We start from the raw sequence: 21,054 nt of genomic DNA, 5'->3' as shown, positions 1-21,054 counted from the left end.
ACCTAAGACTGTTGGTTTTGGTTGTTTTACTCCTCCTTTAAAAATCCTTCCAATAAACCAAAAGTTGTCACTGTATTCTGTGACTAATCTAAAAATTTAGCAAGCATCCTAAAATGTCACCTTGACTTCTTTCAAGATGCAGCAACTTAAAATTAGCTGGTCAAAGAATTAGAACTGACCCCAGAGATTAATATGCACTTGCTCTCTGAAAAGAGATTGACGGCTCTTTCAAGCTCTTTCCAAGTCTAATTTCTCAAGTTTTCTGATTGCAGATCTGTCTGGCAGCAAAACTGCTTGTGTCATTAATGGAATTTTTTAGTCCAAAACACAGGGTTAGCTCAGCAACACCATTCAACATGACCACACCAGAAGCCAATATGAATAAATTCACCCATGTTTCTCACCAAAGGACTGGAAGTAGCTGAGCATCACCCATCATCTAACACAGAAAGGTCCATGTTAATGGGGTGAGGAAAAGGGCAGCTCTGAATTCCCAGCAACCCCTCCATGGAGACATCCAGCCTGGCCAGGTGATGGTGGTCCTTGGGCAAGGTGAGGTGTGTTGCTTTCACTCTTGTGCCCTTTACTTAATCCAAGAGTCCAGGGTTACCCCCTGCAAGTCACTGGTACCCTAAATCTAGTTAACACACCCAGGGAGAGATCATAATGTTATGTCCAGCTTTTTCACGGCACAGTTAAATTTGTGGACATGGGTTTGGTTTGCACTAGTTCAGAATTTTTGGAATCAAGAGTCAAGTTCTTATGGAATAGTTCTGTGGAAGGCATCACAACGTAGTAAAAGATGGCCAGTCCAAAAAGTCTGCATTTGTGGGCTGGCTCATCTGTGGTCAACTTGGCACCACCATCACTCTCTTCTAAGGCTGGGAGAACATATTCCAGAATCCCTTTGCTGTCTGGTCCTAGTTTAGAGTTTGCCAATGAGAGGAATGCACAAGGGATGTCAATTTCTTGCACTTACAATCCACACTGTCCTGACCAATACAACAACCTCTTGCACACTATTCTTAGAACCTAACACACCCAAGATAGGGACAGGATGCATTAACTGAATGCTACAATCTTTAGTTACTCAAAAACATTTCTCACTAACAGATAAAAGTTCCTACAAATTGATCTGTTTCTTTTACTCTGAGTAGATTTCCTGACTTTGGGAGGCATCCACCAGTGCTTTTGACCCACTTACTGATTTAGGAGTCTCTTTATTAGTGTCTCAGGGCTCTTACCCTTAGTCCCAAAAGTCTGTTCACCACTTCCTCCAGGAGACCTCCAGATCCTCATGTCCTAGAATTTCTGCTGGCTTGCCCGCTGAGCCCAGAATTCCGGAAATGCAGATCCTGTCTTTGAGGGATTTCAGTCCTTGAAAATTATGCAGTGAAACAAGAGACATCACCAGGTAATGTTGGACTTGTTCTCAGAGTCATTGGAAAGGCAGCCAGGGCTTTGACAGTTCAGAAGGGGGATGACTACAGGCTGGGGCGACTGTGCTGTTCTCTGGAAGAAGGAAGGTGAGCTGCTTCGGGGCCTTTCCTTTAGTGCCTACAATTTGGAGCTGGTCCCACAGACATTCCTCAGTACATGTGTCCTGTGAGTACTGAGGGCCTGGTGTATTCCTTACTTAGAAAATGCAGCAGCTCAGAAATACAGTGAGATGAGGATCTGGAGGTCTCCTGAGGCGAATGGTGAACATGCTTTTAGGGCTAAGCTAAGAACCCTAGGACACTAATAAGGAGACTCCTGAACCAGGAGGGGAGGTACCTCATGCCCACCCTTCAGAGCTTGGGGTTTTAGCCAAAGTTATGAGACAACAGAATAAGTCCCAATCAATGTTCAATTACTCTACCTGTTGTTATTATCATTACTACTACTTTCACAGCCGTATAAAAAATACAGAACTCTTGGTGCCCCTCTTCCAGGGAGTCCTGGAAGTATGTTCACTCCTTCTTCCCTCAGTGGCTTCACAACCTAATTGCCCGACTTTCCCCACAATTCACTCAGCTTCCAGATCTGGGGTTCCCAACCCTGGCTGGCACTAGAAATTCCCTGGAGGTTTAAGAGTCGGTTTGTTCAGAGGTGGGGCCCTGGAATCTGAATGTCTTTAATAATTGATGGTGGTGATGCTGGCACAAAATTCTCGATGTAATTAATGCCACTGAATTTTATACTTGGAATTGGTTAAAATGGGAAATTTTAGTTTGTTTATAGGTTATCGAAACTTTTAAAAATCTATAGAACTGTACAACAAAGAGTTAACCCTAATGTAAAGTATGGACTATAGTTAACTATATAATTATAAAACAGTGGTTCATCAATTGTAACAAATGTACCACACTAATGCAAAATGTTAATAAGGAAAACTGTGAGGGAGGGGAGGATATGGGCACTCTGTACTTTCTGCATGATTTTTCAGTAAACCTACAATTGCTCTGATAAAAAATTTGCTCAAGTGAATTCACCATGGGGGGGCGCTGTGTGTATAAAATGCATTTATTCATGTAGATTCTTATGCTTGTATATGCCTAAATGGTCTCTGGAATCTGTAATGAGGAAAGGAATAGGTAGTGGGGGGATAGGAGCACAGATTTATATTAATAATAGTAGCTAAGACATATATTGCACTTACTATGAGTCAAACATTGTTCTAGGCACCTTACATATAGTAGCAACTCATTTAATAACCATAATAACTCTATGTGGTGGTTGCTATCATTATGCTTATTTTACAGATGGAGAAGCTCTGTTTTAATATTTCACCTTGGGCTTGCATTACCTATTTAAATAAATAGAGAGATGATGGATGAATGAAAGAATGGAGTGATGGATGAATGCATGGATAGATGGATGGTTGAACAGATTCAAGTTTCTCCAGATGAATATAGTTCCTCAGTTCCCCTAAGGTTACCATTCCCATTTCAACAAGTGCCAGAGCTTTCAAGAAGACCCATGTGGAGAGAAGAGGGAGTGAGAGAATCCCATGCCATGGACTCTTCTCACCATTATTAAATAAAAGAGCCTAAATAAAAGAGACCCAGGCATTGATAAGGCCTGAGTCTGCAGCTGTATTTAGCACATTATCTTCTCCATCACAATAAATCACTGAATAAATCCTCCCTGACAAATGGCTAAGGGATGCTGTGCTGGTTTGGCTATATTATGTCCCCCAAAATGCCATTACCTTTGATGCAGTCTTGTGTGGACAGGAAATGTATTGGTGTTGATTGTTTTGGAGACTTTTGATTGGATGTTTCATGGAGATGTGATCACTCAATTGAGGGCAAGATCTGTCATTGGAACATTTCCATGGAGGTGTGGCCCTGCCTGTTCAGCATGGGCCTTGATTAGTTTACTGGAGCACTATATAAGATCAGACAGAAGGAGCAAGGTTGCTACAGCCAAGAGGGATACTTGGAAGAAGGCACAGAAGCTAAGAGTAGCTGCAGATGAGAGACAGTTTGAAGATGGCTGTTGAAAGCAGACTCTTGCTCCAGAGAAGCTAAGAGAGGACAAACACCCAAGAGCAACTAAGAGTGACATTTTTGAGGAACTGCAGCCTAAAGAGGAATGTCATGGGAGAAAGCCATTTTGAAACCAGAACTTTGTAGCAGATGCCAGCCATGTGCCTTTCCAGCTAACAGAGGTTTTCTGGACACCATTGGCCATCCTCCAGTGAAGGTACCCGATTGTTGATGACTTACCTTGGACACTTTATGGCCTTAAGACTGTAACTTTGTAACCAAATAAACCCCCTTTATAAAAGCCGATCCATTTCTGGTGTTTTGCATTCCAGCAGCATTAGCAAACTAGAACAGATGCAATCTGTGAGTCACTCTGTGATTCTCCTTGAAGAGGAGAGACGGCCACCAAACAGGTCTTGAATGTGTCAGATTAGCTCAAGTACATATTAACAGGGTGTAGGATGATCTGGGAGGGGTCCCCCACTTTGACTACAACTTGGTTTCCTATCTGGAATTAGGGAAGCACTGCTACACCAAGGTGACTTCACTCAATTGCAGCTGAAAACAAATGACATCATACTATAAACTCCTTTGAGATCTTCAAAGACTGAAATACTTTCTAGCTCACTATTAATTCCAGTCTTTCAGGTGGGTACAAACTTTTCCACTCCACTCCAGCCTTCCTGTCAGAGTCGCCCACAGCACCAAGTGCTTGACATCAGCATATACTTCTTCTTGCCCAGAAATAACCATTACTCACCTGAGCTTAACAGGTAAAGTGGGACTCCCTTGACTTGAAGAGCCACTGGCAATAGCTATGTGACCATCAGCAGGTCAGTTATCATCTCTGAGACTCAATTTGTCCATCTGTACAATAAGAAAAGGGAACTAGAAAATCTCTATCACCTGTTATCAGTCAAGACTCATTCAGTTACAAGTTACCAAAGTCCACCTCAATCCAGGTTATGCAAAACAGGGAATTCATTAGTTTGTATAACTGAAAAGCTCAGGGGTAAAACAACTTCAGGAATTGCTGAATCCAGAGGCTCAAACAATGTCATCAAGTGCTCATATATCTTTCTCTTTTCATCTATCTGTACAACTTCCCTCTGTTTTAACCCAGTTCTTAGCAAACTCTTCCACTAAAGTGGCAAGATGATGCCTAAAGCACCAGGTCTACATCCCAACCCCTCAGCATCCCAATGAAAGGAAAACCCTTCCCATCTCCCTATAGTTTTACTTTTACATTTTTACTTTTAAATACACAAAAGTATGCAAACCACTATAATGATCACCGAATTAACAGTCAACCAGGTTTAATAACCCATTGACGCATGGTTAATCTGCCCCATCCAGGAACCTTTCACTACCCCCAGCCCTACCCCATCTCCCTATAGTTTTAATAGAAGTCTTTGGATTGCTCTCGTTAGTCTGGCTTAAGTCATGTGCCCAAAGCTGAACCAACACACAAACAGAATGGAAAAACCTAATTAGACCTAATAAACCAATCTTATACCCAACCCTTGAACCCAGACAGAGTATCTGTCTCACCCAAATCACACAGACCAAGAGTGGGCCAGGGTTTCTCTCACCTCTTGCTTCCTCCACATGAATCTTCTGGAAAGTCCTTGTTATTATTGAGGGTGGGAATAGAGAGGCTTAGATCCGTCCTTTTGTTCATCCATCATCTTTCTGTTTATTTAAATGGGATGCTGCAAGGCCAAAGGAAATGAAGGGCGGATGCTGGGAAGATAGCAGAAACAAATGTCCAAATCAGGATCTTCTAACTCTAGGATTCTGTAGGCTTGGAACAAGAGAAATCTTAGCTAGTAAAAAGACCAAGACAGCTGGCTGCAGGGTTTGCCATGAGCTATGTGTAAAATCATAAAGTGGTAAAGGAAAAAGAAACCTCAAATACATTCTCATCCAACCCACTCATTTTACCAGTGAAGAAGCTGAGTCTGGTGGAGACCACAGAGGAAGCTGGGCCAGAGCTGGCTCAGACTCCCACCATGTCTCCTGACTTGGGGGCACACAGTAACAATGTTGGTGGGACACAAAGACAGGCAAAGGTTCCCTTCCCCTCTGACCTGACAGTAAGAAAATTCTCTTTAAAAATGTAAGTCAGTATCCTGGTTGGAATATTATGCTACAATTTTGCAAAATATTATCTTAAGGAGAAACTGGGTAAAGGACATGCAGGATCTCTTTATATGATTTCTTACAAATGCATGTGAATCTATTATTATCTCAATAAAATGTGAGAGGACCTCTGGTCAACCAAGATGGCAGAGTAAGATATTCCAGATTAATGATACCACACAGTATCTTTGAACAACTAGCAAAAACTGGCAGCACCATCTTCCTCACAATTCCAGAAAACAATTAAAGGGTTGTGATAGCTGTGTGAGTCCCAATTCAAGAAAACCCAGCTTTAAGAGACAGTATGAGCTTGCCCCAGTCAAGATGGTGGAGTGATATGCTTTAGGGCTCCATCACCCTAGAGAGCTTTGAACAACCAGCAAGTACTGGCAGAAACATCTTTCTAAAAGATCCAGAAAACAGAGGATCATACTAACAGAACAAGCACCAAATGAAAATAAAGACCACTTAAAAATGGTGAGATTTCGTGGCTCCCTGGCTGGCCCTCCCCCAGCTCTAACCTGCTCAGTGTGAGCTAGCCCATGCTTCCATTGTGGATGACTGGTCCCTGTTCCAGAAAGAGTAGCATAACCCTTGTGTACTTACTGGGAGTGTGTATGTCTGGCCCAGTCTGCCTGGTGGTGGTCTGAGGGACTTGCTGTCTCAGATCTTGCCTTGTTTGTAGAAGGTAGCTCACCAAGCTCTCCTACATAGTTCTGTGGGAGAGCAGCCAAATTGTGCTGCCTGGGGCAAGGGCTTGCTGGTTGTAGGACATACCATACAGTGCCCAGGACCATGAGGAAACTGTATCCTAGGAAAGAAGGGATATTCCTATCAGTGAAAATGTAGGAAATCCTAGGCACTTGCACATGCCAAATACCAAAGGCATGCACAGAATGGACCAGGGAGGCCGAACCTTTGCCCTATAGCTATTCTCCAAAGGGATTGTCTGGATAAGCTCTGAAGGAGAGAACTTCCACAGGTCAATCTTCAAAGACTGGGAAAGGTGTTTCCTTTTTTTTCTTTTCTTTATTAGCTCCTAGCATGCAAGGAAAGCTCTGTCATAACACTAACAGGATACAATCTTCAGAAACAGACACCTTAGACTCTGCATTCCAGTAATAATTTACTAAAATTTCAAAATCTCCAGGTTTCGGAGTCGAGAAGTCACTCTGGTGGACATTCTTATGACCATATAGATAGATAACACTTTTTAGGTTTTAATGTATTGGAATAGCTAGAAGTAAATATTTGAAACTACCAAACTCCAACCCAGTAGCCTTGACTCTTGAAGATGATTGTATAACAATGTTGATTACAAGGGGTGACAGTGTGATTGTGAAAACCCTGTGGATCGCACTCCCTTTATGCAGTACATGGATGGATGAGTAGAAAAATGAGGACAAAAACTAAATGAAAATAAGTTAGGATGAGGGAGTGATTTGGGTGTTCTTTTTTTACTTCTATTTTTCATTCTTATTCTGATTCTTTCAGGTGTAAGGAAAATGTTCAGAAATAGATTGGGGTGATGAATGCATAACTATATGATGGTACTGTGAACAGTTGATTGTACACCATAGATGATTGTAGGGTATGTGAATGTATCTCAATGAAACTGAATTTAATTTTTAAAAAATTTCCAGGTTTCAATAAAAGATTACAAAACATGCAAATAAACAAGAAGTGATGGCTCAGGCAAAAGAGAAGATTAAACCATTAGAAACTCTTTCAGTTTGCTAAAGCTGCTGTATGGCAACATACCAGAAATGGGTTTGCTTTTACAATGGGAATTTATTAGCTTGCAAGTTATAATTTTAAGGCCATTAAGGTGTCCTAATTAAGGCATCAGCTGGAGGATAACTTCTCTGAAGAAAGGCTGCTGGCCTCTGGGACACCTCTGTCACATGGGAAGGCACATGGCTGGCACCTACTGCTCTTTTGCTCTTGGGTTTTATTGGCTTCAGTTATGGCCCCAGTGGCTTCCTCTGCAGGTCTTCTCTTAGCTCTTCTGGAGCTTTTCTCTCTCTGAGCTCTCTTGGCTTTTTATGCCTTTTATCCTCTCATAAAGGACTCCAGTATAAGATTAAGACTCACCTCTATTTGGGCAGGTCACATCTCAACTGAGACAACCTAATCAAAAGTCCCATCTAAAATAAGTCTACACCCACAGGAATGGATTAAAAGAACATGGCCTTTTATGGAGTACATGGCAGCTTCAAACCAGCACAGAAACCATCAATAAGGAGGATCAAACCTGGGATATTCCAGACAAAGTTTTTTAATGGTCTTAAATATGCTCAAAGAGCTGAAAGAAGACATGGTCAAAGAAATCAGGAGATCAATAGAGAGATGAAAATTTTGAAAAGGAACCAAACAATCTGAAGACTTCAGTAACAGAAATTTAAAATTCCCTAGAGGAGTTCAACAGCAGATTAGAGCTGGAAGGAGAAATAATCAGTGAACTTGAAAACAAGACAATTGAAATCACCCAGTCTGAGGAGCAGAAAGAGGAAAGAATAATGAAAAGTGAACAGAGCCTGAGGAAACTATGAGACACCATCTAGCATATCAGTATATTCATGCAGGAGTCCCAGGGGGAGAAGAAAGAGATGAGAGAATTCAGAGAATATTCAAAGAAATAATGATTGAAATTTTCCTAAAGTTAATGAAAGTCATCAATGTTTACATCCAAGATGCTCAATGAACCCCAAACAGGATGAACACAAATATACCCACACTTGCCATGTTATAATAAAACTGTCTAATGCTAAAGATAAAGAGAAAATTCTGAAAGCCAAAAGAGAGAAGCAACCCAGATGTGGCCCTCTCTCTCTGGCTAAGCCAACTTGAAAGGTGAAATCACTGCCTTCCCCCCTACGTGGGATCAGACACCCAGGGGAGTGAATCTCCCTGGCAATGTGGAATATGACTCCTGGGGAGGAATGTAGACCCGGCATCATGGGACGGAGAACATCTTCTTGACCAAAAGGGGGATGTGAAAGGAAATGAAATAAGCTTCAGTGGCAGAGAGATTCCAAAACGAGCCAAGAGGTCACTCTGGTGGGCACTCTTACGCACACTTTAGACAACCCTTTTTAGGTTCTAAAGAATTGGGGTAGTTGGTGGTGGATACCTGGAACTATCAAACTACAACCCAGAACCCATGAATCTCGAAGACAGTTGTATAAAAATGTAGCTTATGAGGGGTGACAATGGGATTGGGAAAGCCATAAGGACCAAACTCCACTTTGTCTAGTTTATGGATGGATGTGTAGAAAAGTAGGGGAAGGAAACAAACAGACAAAGGTACCCAGTGTTCTTTTTTACTTCAATTGCTCTTTTTCACTCTAATTATTATTCTTGTTATTTTTGTGTGTGTGCTAATGAAGGTATCAGGGATTGATTTAGGTGATGAATGTACAACTATGTAATGGTACTGTAAACAATTGAAAGTACGATTTGTTTTGTATGTCTGCGTGGTATGTGAATATATCTCAATAAAATGATGATTAAAAAAAAAAAAAAAAGAGAGAAGCAACCAAGAATTCTGTATCCAGCAAAACTGTCTTTCAAAACTAATGGAGGAGGAGAGAGATCTAAGATGGTGGCATAGAGAGGAGTGGAAGCTAGTTATTCCCCTGAAACAACTAATAAACAACCAGGAACAACTAGTAAATAATCTGGAATAACTGCAGGGTGACAAATGTGACCATCCACTCATCATACACCAACCTGAATTGAAAGGAATGCCCAAGATCACAGCATAAAATCTGTAAGTAAAAACTGCGGATCCAAGCTGGAAGCCCCCTCATCCCCTGGCCTGAGTGGCAAAGCCTCACTGTGCTAAAGAGCAGCTCTCTTGGAGCAAGTGAGTACAGCTCAGCTGAGCTCCAACTGGGGTTTTAATTAACAAGCATGGACTGTTCAATACAAGCTATGAATCCCCAACAAACAGACAGAGACTTTGGGTGATGACTGACCTTGGAGAGCTGGAGGGTGGCCGCAGACTGGCCCTGAATGGGGCTTTCTGTCCCTGTTTTGGCTCAATGGAAAAAGCCTCAGCCATTTTCATTTCCCAGCACCCTAACCCAGACAAGTGTGGAGATAGCACTGGCACAGAGAAAGTATTCAAATGCTAATGACCTCTCCCTAGGGGGTCTACCTTCCCTAAGAGGAAAGAGGTGGTGCCCAGCTCTACTACCTGCCTTCCCTTCAGAACCAGACCCCAGAGCCTGGCAGCAAACAGCCATGGGCCACACCACCTTACTGGAGTTACAGGCTGACAGGCGCCACCTGCTGGGCAAGAAAGCACAGTGACCTCAGGCCTCACAGGTTGTACCAATTTTCTAAGACACACCCTCAGGGAAACCAGATGCTGAATAGTTCTTCCTTCTTGGACCAGAGCCCATTTTGGCCTTGGAAACCCTGATTGGGGTAACCAGGGAAACCATGCCTAGACAACAGAAAACTACAACCTACACTAAGTAAAACGAAGTTATGGCCCAGACAAAGGAACAAACTTACACTTCAAACAAGATATAGAAATTTAAACAACTAAGTCAATTCAAAAAGTTTAGGGAGGATACAGCAAAAGAGATGAACCATATAATGAAAACACTGGGTGTATATAAGGTAGAAATTGAAAGTTCGAAAAACCAACTGGCAGAATCTGTGGAAATGAAAGGCACAACACAGGAGATGAAAGACACAATGGAAACATACAACAGCAGATCTCAAGAGGCAGAAGAAAACACTCAGGAACTGGATAACATGACACCTGAAAGCCTACACACAAAAGAACAGATAGAGAAAATAATGGCAAAATATGAGCAATGTTTCCAGGAACTTAAGGACAAAATGAAATGCAGCAATGTATGTGTCATTGGTGTCCCAGAAGGAGAAGAGAAGGGAAAAGGGGCAGAAGCAAAAATAGAGGAAATAATCAATGAAAATTTCCCATCTCTTATGAAAGACATAAAATTACAGATCCAAGAAGTGCAGCTTACCCCAAACAGAATAGATCTGAATAGGCCTACATCAAGACACTTAATAATCAGATTATCAAATGTCAAAGATAAAAAGAATCCTGAAAGCAGCAAGAGAAAAGCAATCCATCACATACAAAGGAAGCTTGATAAGACTATGTGCGGATTTCTCAATAGAAACCATGGAGGTAAGAAGGAAGTGGGGTGATATATTTAAGATACTGAAAGAGAAAAACCACCAACCAAGAATCCTATATCTGGCAAAACTGTCCTTCAAATATGAGGGAGAGCTTAAAATATTCTGTGACAAACAGACAATGACAGTTTGTTAACAAGTTAGTGTTGCCCTACAGGAAACACTAAAGGAAGCACTGCAGACAGAAAGGAAAAGACAGGAGTGAGAGGTTTGGAAAACAATTTTGGGAGATAGTAGCACAGCAGTGTAAGTACACTGAACAAAAATGACTGTGAGTATGGTTGAAAGGGGAAGGTTGGGACCATGAGGGACACCAGAACAAAAAACGAAGGATAAAGACTGGGTCTGTGTAACTCAGGGAAACCTAGGGTGCTCAAGGATTGTAATAAAAGGTACAAATACATTTTTACATGAGGTAGAACAAATGAATGTCAGCATTGCAAGGTGTTAAGAATAGGGTGAGATTGGGGAAAATACAATCAATGCAAATTAGAGACTATAATTAACAGAAACATTGTATTATGCTTCCTTTAATATAACAAAGGCAATATACCAAAGCTAAATGTATATGGAGGGGTGGGGGGAGGATACGGGACTCCTGGCATTGGTGGTGTCTGACTCTTTATTCTACTTTAGGTTAATGCTATCTTTCCTTTTGCTTCTTTCTAGCTATCATGTTTTTCTTTCTCTCTCTCTTTCTCTTTTCTTTTTCTTTTGCCTCTCTGCCTTCTTTAACTCTTCCTCCCTCTTTGTGGAAGAAATGGAGATGTCCTTATATAGATAGTGATGATGGTGCTGAATACATAAATACGTGACTACACAGGGAACCAATGATTGTTTACCTAGGACGGAATGTGTGGTGTGTGAACAAAACCGTCTCAAAAGAAATGGGTTGATGAAGAAACCTTGAGTGAAATAAGACAGACACATAAAGGCAAATATTGCAGGGTCTCACTGATATGAACTAATTATAATATGTAAACTCATAGACATGAAATATAAGTTACCAGGAAATAGAATGAGGCTAAAGAATGGGGAGCTATTGCTTATTATGAGCAAAATGTTCAGCTAGGGTGAACTTAAACATTTGGAAATGGACAGAGGTGATGGTAGCATGTCGTGAGCATAACTAACAATGCTGAATGGTGTGTGAATGTGGTGGAAAGGGGAAGCTTGCAGTCACATATGTCACCAGAAGGAAAGTTGGAGGTTAAAAGATGGGAATATATAAAACAGTGAATCTTGTGGTGGACAATGTCCATGATTGACTACACAAATATTAGAAATCCTTCTCACATCACAAGCTAGAACAAATGTATGACATTATAACTAGAAGTTAATAATAGAGAGGCATATAGGAAAAATATATATATACCTATTGCAAACTATATACTACAGTTAGTAGTATTTTAACATTCTTTCATCAACAGTAACAAATGTACTATACCAAAACTATGAATCAATAATGGGGGGGGGTAGGGCTATGGGAGGATGTTTCTTTTTTTTGTCTTTATTTCTTTTCTGGAGTAATGAAAATATTCTAAAAACTGAAAAAAATTAATTGTGATGATGGATGCATAGCTGAATGATGGTACCATGGGCAATTGATAGTACACTTTGGATCTTTGGATAGTTGTATGGTATGTGAACAATCTCAATAAAAAATATATATGTAAATAAAAACTAATGGAGGCGTGCAGACATTCCCAGATAAGCAAAAGCTTAGAGACCTTGTCACCCCTACATTGGCTTTACAAGATATGCTAAAGGGAGTATTGCAGGTTGAAAGTATAGGACACTAGACAATCGACTGAAGCAACATGAAGAAATAAAGATCTCTAGTAAAGATAATGACATGGGTAAATAAAAATGCTGGTACTATTGTATTTTTATTTATAACTCCACTTTTTACTTTCTACAGGATCTAAAAGGCAAATGCATAAAATGTAATGATAAAGCAATGGTTTGGAGCTCATAATGTATAAACATGTAATTTGTGACAAGAACTACCTAAAGGTGGTGGAATGGGGGGGGGGTATAGGAGCATATTTTATGTATTCTATTGAAGTTGTTAAGTTGTTATTAAAAAAATGAGATTGTTATAGATTTAATGTGCTAAATTTAGGCCCCATTGTAACCACAAAGAAAATATAAGACTATACAAACTCATAGGGACAGAAAATAGAATACGGGTTACCAGGTGTATGGGGCAGGGCAAATGGGGAGTTAATGCAAAATGAGTAAGGGTTTCTGTTTGGGGTGAAGGGAAATGTATAGCAATGAATGATGGGGAGGGTACTACAACATTATGAATGTGATTAATTGCACAGAATGCTGTGCTTGGGAGGGGTTGTACGGGAAGATTTATGTTGACCATATGTTTCCATAATTTAGAAAGAAAGAACGAGAGGGGGACTAAAGAGATAGAGACAATTAATTGCAATACATGATACTGGATGGGATCTATGAATGGAGGAGAAAAGGCTCACAGGGACATCATTGGAACATAAGAAAAAATGGGAACACAGAATGTAAGCTTTATGTCAAAGCCAAATTTCTTGAACCTGATAACTGCATTTAAGGTAATTGCGTAGGTGAATATCCTTTTTCATAGGAAATGTACATGAAAGTATTATGTGTTCGAGGAGTATGGCACATGCAACCTGCTTTTAAATTTTCAGAAAATAGATTAGATAAAGGATAGATAGATAGATAGATAGATAGATAGAGCAAAGGTGACAAAAAATTGGTTGATCTAGGTGTCTGGGGGGAATATGAGCATATTGAAGTCCTCTTTATATGGGGTTTGCATTATTTTTTGCAAATGTCCTGTATGTTTGAAATTATTTCTAAACAAAAAGCTAAAAAGAAAACTGTAGGACAGTAACATCATCAACATGGTGATGTAAGATATCCTTGGAAAAGTCTCCCCCCAGAAACAACTAATAAATGGACAAATCCCACTTGCTTGGAACTATGGAGGCCAAAAGAGTCAAGAGAAGGACTCTACAACACTGAATTGAAGAAAAAGAAATAAAACACCAAAACAGGTAGGAGCTCTACCACCCAGACCCACCAGTTCAGACCCATCCCTGTCGCTCGGACCCTGTGTTTAAGAGTCACACAAAGACAGTGCAACCCAGAAGACTTGCCAAAGATACAGACCACAGAGCCCCTCACAGCAGCAAGTTAGAACCCCATGCATATCCAGGCACAGGGACCCGAGTCCGAAGAGACCCAGAGTGGAGGAAAGTAGCTGACTAGCATGTGCATTCAAAAGCCCACTGAGGCATAAAAGAAACTTTGGCATAACTATTGACAAAAGGTGCACACACTCAGCACAGTCTCTGCTTGCTGGATCACCTGAATGAAAAAAAAGGACATTTTTGGATTGACCCCATCTGGCTCCCCAGGGAAGGATACCCTAACAGGGAAGTAACAAGAGTCAAAAAAGCCTCAGGAAGGAAAAAAAAAAGGAGGGAAACTGAACTGGTGTAAGGCAGGACAGCTCCCAGAACTGAAAAGTATAATAAAAAGGGGGGTACTGAGTGAGGGAGAGAACTTAAACAAATCATAGGGGCTTATGAGAAAATTCTTCACAAAAACAAACAAAAGAGACCAGGATTCCCAAAGAAGAAACAGAGGAGAGAAGATTTCTCCTGGAGGTGAAACAATTGCACATAAAAGGCAATCTTAAAAATTGTATTATATCCAGGGCAAGAAGGAGGTGCAGAAAAGACCTAAGAAAATCTGAGAGTTAAACACGGGCTTCTCTAGAGATCCAGTAGAAATTGGACCAGGCATCAAAAAAAGACTTAACACATAACAAATCTACAATAATACCGTAGGCAAGAGGGAGAAATCGACTTTCAGAGTTAGCACATCAAAATAATCAGATGTTCAGTTATTAAAAAAAAAATTACAGGCCATATTAAGAAATAGGAAGATATGGCCCAATCAAGAGAACGAATTAGAACTCCAGAGGAGACACAAACTTTGTAACAACTAATCAAAGAAATTCAAACAAATCTCCAAAATCAATTCAAGGAAATTAAGGAAAATATGGATAGAAATAAATTAATGGTAAATATAGAGCTACAGGATATTAAGAATGCAATGTGTAAACAAAAAAGAAGAATTAGAAAGTTTAAAGAGAAACATAATAGAAATTATGGGAATGAAAAGCACCATAATGTAGATTTAAAATATACTAGAGGCATAAAACAGCAGTTTTGAACAGGCAGAAGAAAGAATCAGTGAAATAGAAGACAACAATCAAAATACAGTCAGAAGAACAGACAGAAAAAGTAATAGAAAAATTGAGCAGTGTCTAATGGACTTAAATGACAGCATAAAGCTTACCAACATACCCATCATGAGAGCCACAGAAGGAGAAAAGAAAGGAAAAGGGGCAAAAAGAAATTTGAGGACATAATAGCCAAAAATTACCCAAAAAGAGCAACATACTCCAAACAGGATAAATCCTAATAAACCTATCCCAAGTCACACACTATTCAGAATTTCAAATGCCAAAGATAAAGAGGCATTTTCTCCTGCAAAAGGGAAAAGTGTTTTGACACATACAAGGGATCCTCAATGAGACTAAGTGCCAATTTCTCATCAGAAACCATGGAGGTAAGGAATCAATGGTATGATATTTTTTAAGAAACTGAAAGAGAATAACTTCCAGCCAAAAATTCTTTATTTGTCAAAACTGCCCTTCAAATATGAGGGAGAGTTCTTCCATGTGGGAGAACAAATGAATGTCAACCAAGCAGAGTGTTGGAAAGGGGATGGTAGTGGGAAAAAAAGTAAAGTCAAAGCAAACTGGCATCTATGGTCAACAGTAAGATTGTAATATGCTTCAAAGGCAATATACCAAAGCTAAATAAGTATGAGAGGGGGATGTAAGGGAGGGATATGGGATTCTTGGTAGTGGTAGTGTCTGACACTACTATTATATTGTATTGTATGATATTTTATTTTTATTATCTTTTTTATTATTCATTAAAAAACCTTTTTTTCATAGTAATCAATACGTTCAAGTGCTGACAGTGGTGATAAATGCACAACTATATGATGATACTGTGAACAACTGATTGTATACTGTGGATAATTGTATGGTATGTGTATATAGCTCTATAAAATTCTATGGAAAATATAAACAGGGATAAAAGTGCTGGAGAAAACATGGAGAGAGGGATGTGTGTATTTACTGTTGGCTGGGTGGTGGAATGGTGTAGCTTTCTAAGGGATGGTGGGGTGGTTCCACATGGGGCTGGGTGTAAGGGTGCCATGGGGTCCTGCAACCTCATTAGGGTGTGTTTACTTGGGGGATCTGAGAGCAGGGACATGGGTGGACACTTTCACACTGGTGTTTATGGAGAGAGTATACATGGTTTGCAATGGGTGGAGGTGGCCTAGGGGTGCATCGACTGGGGAACTAGGTGGTGGACAATGGTGTGTGCAATGCAATGAAATATTGAGCTACTGTGAGAGAGAGTGGGGCTGTGGGACACGTGGTGGGTTGGGTGGAGCCTGTGGACAGTATTTTGAGTGAACTACACCAGAGGCAAGGGAGGGCGCTGTAATGCCTCACTGGTGTGGACTGGGTACAATGTGTAAACTCAGAATTGAACTTTAGAGCACAGCCTGTCAGGGGAACGCTTGTTGTGATGGCCCCTGGGTTGGGAGCTCTTGCGGCGGTCACATCTATTCCTGGTGGCTGTCTCCTGATTCCGAGATGCTGCTCCCTTTGTGTGTAGCCTGGTCGGTCCCTGGGGCTTTGGGTGTCTGTGTAGCACCTGAGGCTTGGAGCTAGGACTTGGCAGATATGAATGTCAGTATTGACACATATAGCAACTGTTGAAAAAGTGGAGGGGAATCCAGACTTCAGCTAGAGATATAAATGAAGCAGATGTGGTTGGGACTGAGGCAGATCAGGCCAGAGGGTGGGGATAGTACTGACTGGTTTTGGAGCTGCAGGTTCCATGTGAGACCAGGGGAAGGGATGTTTGGTTGGTGCAAGATCTATATTTCCTAAACAGTTTAACTCACATTGTTTGTTCAAATACCACAATTATTTGGAACTTTTAATGGGAGGTGGAACCTGGCAGGTTTGCATAGGTTGGTGTGAAATAGCAACACATCCCAGGGAAATTTGGACAGAGAGTAAAAATATATATGCAGGGCCTCCCTGGGGAGCTGAGGGAAGTTGCAGAGGTGTTGGGCTTCCTCACCCGGATTGTTGCTGATGTTCTCACAAACCTTGGGGACTGGTGGTTTGAAGTGCTGAGCCCTCTATCACAGGACCTGCCCTTGTGGGGCTAGTTGCTGCAGGGGAGAGGCTGAGCCTGCTTGTGGTTGTGCCTGGGACTCTCCCCCTGGGTTCCTCTTTGTTGCTCAGATGTGGCCCTCTCTCTCTAGCTAAGCCTACTGGGTGGGTGGGCTCACTGCCCTACCCCCTACATGGGATCTGACTCCCAGAGGTGTAAATCTCCTTGGCAATGTGGGATGTGACTCCAGGGGATGAGTCTGGACCCGACATCGTAGGATTGAGGGCATCGTCTTGACCAAGGTGGGGGGTGGGTGTGAAATGAGGCGAAGTGGAGTTTCGGTGGCTGGGAGATTCTGGGTGGAGTCGAGAGGTCACTCTGGTGGGCATTCTTGTGCACTATGTAGATAGCTCTTTTTAGGTTTTGGTGCATTGGAGTGGCTGGAGGTAAGTGCCTGGAACTGTCGAGCTGCAACCCAGTAGCCTTCACTCTTGAGGACGATTGTATAGCAATGTGGCTTACGGGAGGTGACAGTGTGACCGTGGGGGCCTGTGGATTGCACTCCCTTTGTTCAGTTTGTGGATGGATGTGTGGAAAAAGGGGGATGAAGAACTAGGTGAGGAATAGGGTGGGGGGGGAGTTTTGGGTGTTCTTCTTTACTTTTATTTTTTATTCTTATTTTCACTTTTTCTGGTACAAGGAGGGTGTTTGAAGGATGGATTGGGGTGATGAATGCACAGCTGTGATGGTGCTGAGGGCAGCTGATTGTGCACTTTGAATGATTGTATGATGTGTGAGTGCATCTCAATGAAATTGAATTTTTTAAAAAATGAGGGAGAGTTTAAAACACTCACAGATAAAACAGAAAACCCGCCCTGCATGAATTGCTAATTGGAGTCCTTTGGGTTGAAAGGAAAAAATAGGAGAGCGTGACTTGGAGTAGTGTGAAGTGAAGATCTTGGACACACAAAATATAAAGAGGTAATGTGGGACAAAAACAACATAAAGAGGGGAAACAGAGGGATAAGTGAGAAGAAATCATGTATGCTATTGAAGTTAAGCTGTTATCTTCACAAATTAGTAGGTTATGGATGTAGGCTGTGTAATACAAGCCCAGGGTAACCACAAGGAAAGTATTTTAAAAATATACAGAAACAGAAATTAGAAAGTGATCAGTCAGATACATCAAAAAAGATCAACCTTACAAAAAAGGAGGCTGCAATGAAGAAGAGATACGAAAATGATGTGACATATGAAAATCAAAAGACAAAATGGGTGAAGTAAGTACTGCCTTTACAGTAATAACACTGGATGTTAATGGATTAAACTCCCCAATCAAAAGATACAGATTGGCAAAATGGATAAGAATAGCATGATCCAACTATATGCTATTTACAAAAGACTCACCTTAGATCCAAAGGAACAAATAAGTTGAAAGTGAAAGGATGGAAAAAGATAATCCATGCAATAGTAACCAATGAGGTCTGGGATAGCTATACTCATTTCAGACAAAATAAACTTCAAGAAAAAGCTGTAAGAGACAAAAAAGGACATGATATATCAATAAAAGGGTCAATCCTCCCAGAAGAAATAACAATCAAAAATATTTATGCACTTAACCATGGTGCCCCAAAAAAACATGAGGGGAAAACTAGTAAAACTGGAAGGAGAAATAGACACTTCTACAATGATAATTGGAGACTTCAATACACCCCACAGACATATACAGAATACTGCACTCCAAAACAGCAGGATACACATTCATCTAAAGTGCACATAGATCATTCTCCAGAATAGACCACATGTTGAGTCACGAAACAAGTCTCAATAAATTTTGAAAGACTGAAACCATAAAAAGCATCTTCTCTGACCACAATGGAATGAAGCTGGAAATCAATAACAGGCAGAGAATTGGAAAGTCCACAAATACAGGGAAGTTAAATAACACACTCAGACAATCAGTGGGTCAAAGAAGAAATTACAGGTGAAATCAGTAAATAAGTTGAAGTTAATGAAAACAAGAACACAACATATCAAAACTTATGGGATGTAGTGAAGGCTTAGAGGGAAATTTATAGCCCTAAGTGTTTACATTTATAAAGAAGAAAGAGCTAAAGTCAAAGGCCTAACTGCACATTGGGAGGAAAAAGAATAAGATCAACAAACTAAACCCAAAGCAAGAATAAGGAAAGAAATAACAAAAATTACAGCAGAAATAAATGAAATAGAGAATAAGCAAAAGATACAGAATATTAAAAAGACTAGAAGCTGGTTCTTTGGAATGATCAGTAAAATTGGCAAACTTTTAGATAGACTGACAGAGAAAAAGAGAGAGGATGCAACTGAATAAAATCAGAAATGAGAGGGGCACATTATTACTGACCCCACAGAAATAAAAAGAATCACAAGAGGATACTATGAACAACTGTACACCAACAAATTAGGCAGACTAGATGAGATGGACAAATTACTGCTAACACAGAAATACCCTCACTGAGTCTATAAGAAATAGAAGATCTCAACAAACCAATTACAAGTAAAGAGACTAAATCAGTCATTAAAAAGCTCCCAATTAGAAAAATCCAGGACCAAATGGCTGCACAGGTGAATTCTACCAAACATTTCAAGAATTAATACCAATTCTGCTCAAACTTTGCCAAAAAATTGAAGAAGAGGGAACATTGTATAACTCATCTTATGAGGCCAACATTGTCCTAATACCAAAGCCAGGTAAAGGTTTTACAATAAAAGAAAATTGCAGACCAACTTCTCTAATGAATATTGATGCAAAAATCCTCAACAAAAACACTAGGAAATTGAATTCAACAGCACACATTAAAAGAATTACACACCATAATCAAGTGGGTTTTATCCCATGTATGCAAGAGTGGTTCAACATAAGAAAATCAATTAATGTAACACACCACATTAACAGGATGAAGAGAAAAAAATCACATGAATATTATTGCAATTGACACAGAAGAGGTATTTGACAAAATCCAGCAACCTTTCTTGATAAAAGCACTTAGAAAAATAGGAACAGAAGGAAACTTCCTCAACATGATAAAGGGCCTGTAAAACACTGACACTCTGAAGATAATCAGAAAAATTAACATCATGAAAAACAGCCAACCATCTGAAGATACAAGAAGATTCTTTCCTGAGTAATTGCAAAAACCAGAGGAATCTTCTGGAAAAAAAGAAGCATTTAGCTTTCGTTAGGAAAATAGAAGTTGGGAATGTACATTAAACATTTAAAGGTAACCTCTAAAAGAAAATAAAAGGTAACCATCAAAAGAAAAAAGGTAAGTGCTAAAAGAAATATTTCTATTACTTCCAACCCAAAAGAGAAAAATCATAGTAAAAGGAAAAGTTTGTCATTCCTTTAGAACAGGATTGGCAAACTATGGCCCCCAGACCAGCCATCTGCTTTTGTAAGTAAAGTTTTCTGAAACATGGCCACACCCATTCATTCTGTAGCTATTTTTGCACTACCACAGCAGAGTTAAGTAGTTGCAGCAGACTGATATTCTCATTCTCTAGTTTACCAAATGGTAGTCTGCTTTTTGGGATGCCCGCTAACATATCCCCTTGGCTTTGGTCCTCTACCACCAACTTGACCCTCTAATACTAGGCTCCAGTCCTGCCACTGTGGAATCAGCAGCCAGAGCTGAAGCATGTTAGCCCGCATAGGAGAAACTGGTGCATGCAAGCAAAACTGAACACCCACACACACACTTCACTTTCCTTCTCTCTCCCTTCTCCATCTTGTCCTTGGCCCTGGTTTCTGCTCTTCAACAAGAAGACAAAATTCAGACCCCCCAAGGCCACAAGCCTTTTTGCCCCGAGAGGTTAAAGACAATGCAAGGTTGTTTTGTCATTGCCTCCGACACCTCTACACTCTTCCTCTGAGAAATCCATTAGAAAAAAAAGGTGAGTTAAAAGGTCTTTGGCATTTTCAAATGGCTATTTTTCTCCAGAAA

The sequence above is a fragment of the Choloepus didactylus genome, chromosome 22, assembly GCF_015220235.1.
Source record: "Choloepus didactylus isolate mChoDid1 chromosome 22, mChoDid1.pri, whole genome shotgun sequence".
Classification (NCBI taxonomy): domain Eukaryota; kingdom Metazoa; phylum Chordata; class Mammalia; order Pilosa; family Megalonychidae; genus Choloepus; species Choloepus didactylus.
This window is presented reverse-complemented; position numbering follows the sequence as displayed.